The sequence below is a fragment of the Vidua macroura genome, chromosome 32 (genome assembly GCF_024509145.1).
Source record: "Vidua macroura isolate BioBank_ID:100142 chromosome 32, ASM2450914v1, whole genome shotgun sequence".
NCBI classification, from domain to species: domain Eukaryota; kingdom Metazoa; phylum Chordata; class Aves; order Passeriformes; family Viduidae; genus Vidua; species Vidua macroura.
The window spans coordinates 1908709-1911491 of NC_071602.1; positions in this window are offsets into that span (position 1 = coordinate 1908709).

Genomic DNA, 2783 nt, shown 5'->3' on the forward strand with positions numbered 1-2783 from the left:
CATCATTTCTTCTCCATGCACCACCATGTCCACTTCCATCTCCTCCAGGGTGTCTCTGAGCGTCTGCAAGAGGCAGCACAATCTCACGCTGGGCTTGCTGTCCCACCCCATCCATTCCCACATGGCTGCAGCCTGCCCAAGCAGGCTGCCCCCCTCCCCGGAATGGCACTGTACCTCCACTGGGGCAGCAGTGCCCATCCTGCCAGGATTGGCTTCAGAGCAGGCGTCAGGAAAAGCCCAGGCGGCAGCAACAGCTCGGCACTGACGGGCAGAGCGAAGGGCGAGGGAGAAGTGGCCGCTGGCAGCAGGTGGAGTGTCTGCTGTGCTCGTTTCCAGGACCTGGACCTTCCTCCTGCAACACGCTGGGAGCTGTGATGTCACAGAAGTTTCAGGGCCACTCCAGACGGAGAGATGGGGATGATGGAATGATCAAATCCTTGAATGCTTTGGCTTGCAAGGGCCCCTAAGGATCATCTGCTTTCAACCTGAGCAACTTCCCACCACACCAGGTTGCTCTGGACCCTGTCCAAGCTGGCCTTGGATGTTCCTGGCGATGGGGCATCCACAGCCTCCCTGCACTGCTCCCTGTGTCAGGGACAAGCACCCTCCCAGGAAAGAACTTCTTCCCATCATCAAATCTATTCCAGCTCTTGCAGTTTGATCCCATTCCCCCTTGTCCTGTGACTGCAGTTCCTGAGAAAGAGTCCTCTCCCACTTCCCTGTAGTTCAGGCAGTTCCTGCAGGGTCCCACGTGCGGCTGACCCTGCAGACAGGAGAGAGAGAAGCCAAGCTCCCAGAGAGAGAAAATGGGGAAAGTGACAGGAGGGAAGAGAGGGGAAAGGTAGACGTGGGCCCATGGCCCCCAGCAGCAGCAGCAGCCACAGGCCCAAAGCCCCCCGCCCCCTGCCCAGCACAGCCTGCCCTGCCCTGCCCCTCCAGCTGTCAGCCGAGTGGGGGACAGGGGCCAGTGGCCGCTGCCAGCAGCAGGAATGGGGGCAGGGTGAGGATGCCCTGGCTTGGCTTTTGTCTCTTGATCAGTGCGGGCACAGGGCAGTGCAAGGCGGGCTGGCAAGCGAAGCCCGGAGCCTTTGGAGGCTCCAAGCCTTAAACATCAGCCCCTGCAGCAGCCCAGATCCGGGTCCCGCAGTTCCCAAGGCTGCCATGGCCTTCAGAGCATGAAGGTGGATTTGGCATGCCTGTGGCCCGATGCCGCCTCCCGGTCCAGGAGTCCCCGTGGCTCCAGCAGCAAGGGTGGCTGAAGGCTTCCTGCCTGCTTTGGGCCATTGCTGCAGGGGCCACTGCTGTCAGAGCCCCCTCTCTGCTGCTGACAGCTCTGCTCCTGGGGACACTGCTCTGGCCCAGCCCAGGAAGAGCAGCAGCGCCCAGTGCCAGGAGTGGTGTCGGTGGGACCCCCCCGTGCACAGGGAGCCCCAGCCCCGGGGTGGCCGTGCCAGCCCCGCCGGGGACCTCCAGCCCCGGCAACCCAGAACAAGTGGAAAGCACAAGTGTGCAAACGCCGCCTGGGCCCAAAGGCATTGCAAAGAGAACTGAGATTTTAAAAAGAAACAGTATTTTTTTTCCCAAAGATAGGCAAAAGCTAGGATTTACAGAAGATGTTTTATTTGGACAATCCTTATAAAAACAACAGTCTACAGAACATGTTTGCATGGGTGCTTATAGACTAACAAACTTCCAAACATATTTACATGGGTACCTATAGTCTAACAAACTTCCAAACATATTTACATGGGAGCCTATAGACTAATAAACTTGCTAACATATTTACATGGGAGCCTATAGGGTTACAAACGTTAAAACATATTTACAGAAAACCTCTAAACATAAAACGTAATTACAAAGGGGTCATATCTGAGTCCCTCATCTCCCTCAGTCCTGGAGGAAAGGATGCAGCAGCGCTGGACTCTGCTGCCAGCAGTGGCTCAGGTGGGCTGGGCGTGGGAAGCATCTGCTTCTCTTGCTCGTGGGGCTCCATCTTCATCCGAGGACCATGGGCTCCTCCTCATCCTTCTCATCAACCTCCATTTCCTCGATGTCGTCCTCCACGTCCACCTCCATGTCCTCGGCAGTGTCTTCTGTGTCCACCTCCATCATTTCTTCTCCATGCACCACCATGTCCACTTCCATCTCCTCCAGGGTGTCTCTGAGCGTCTGCAAGAGGCAGCACAATCTCACGCTGGGCTTGCTGTCCCACCCCATCCATTCCCACATGGCTGCAGCCTGCCCAAGCAGGCTGCCCCCCTCCCCGGAATGGCACTGTACCTCCACTGGGGCAGCAGTGCCCATCCTGCCAGGATTGGCTTCAGAGCAGGCGTCAGGAAAAGCCCAGGCGGCAGCAACAGCTCGGCACTGACGGGCAGAGCGAAGGGCGAGGGAGAAGTGGCCGCTGGCAGCAGGTGGAGTGTCTGCTGTGCTCGTTTCCAGGACCTGGACCTTCCTCCTGCAACACGCTGGGAGCTGTGATGTCACAGAAGTTTCAGGGCCACTCCAGACGGAGAGATGGGGATGATGGAATGATCAAATCCTTGAATGCTTTGGCTTGCAAGGGCCCCTAAGGATCATCTGCTTTCAACCTGAGCAACTTCCCACCACACCAGGTTGCTCTGGACCCTGTCCAAGCTGGCCTTGGATGTTCCTGGCGATGGGGCATCCACAGCCTCCCTGCACTGCTCCCTGTGTCAGGGACAAGCACCCTCCCAGGAAAGAACTTCTTCCCATCATCAAATCTATTCCAGCTCTTGCAGTTTGATCCCATTCCCCCTTGT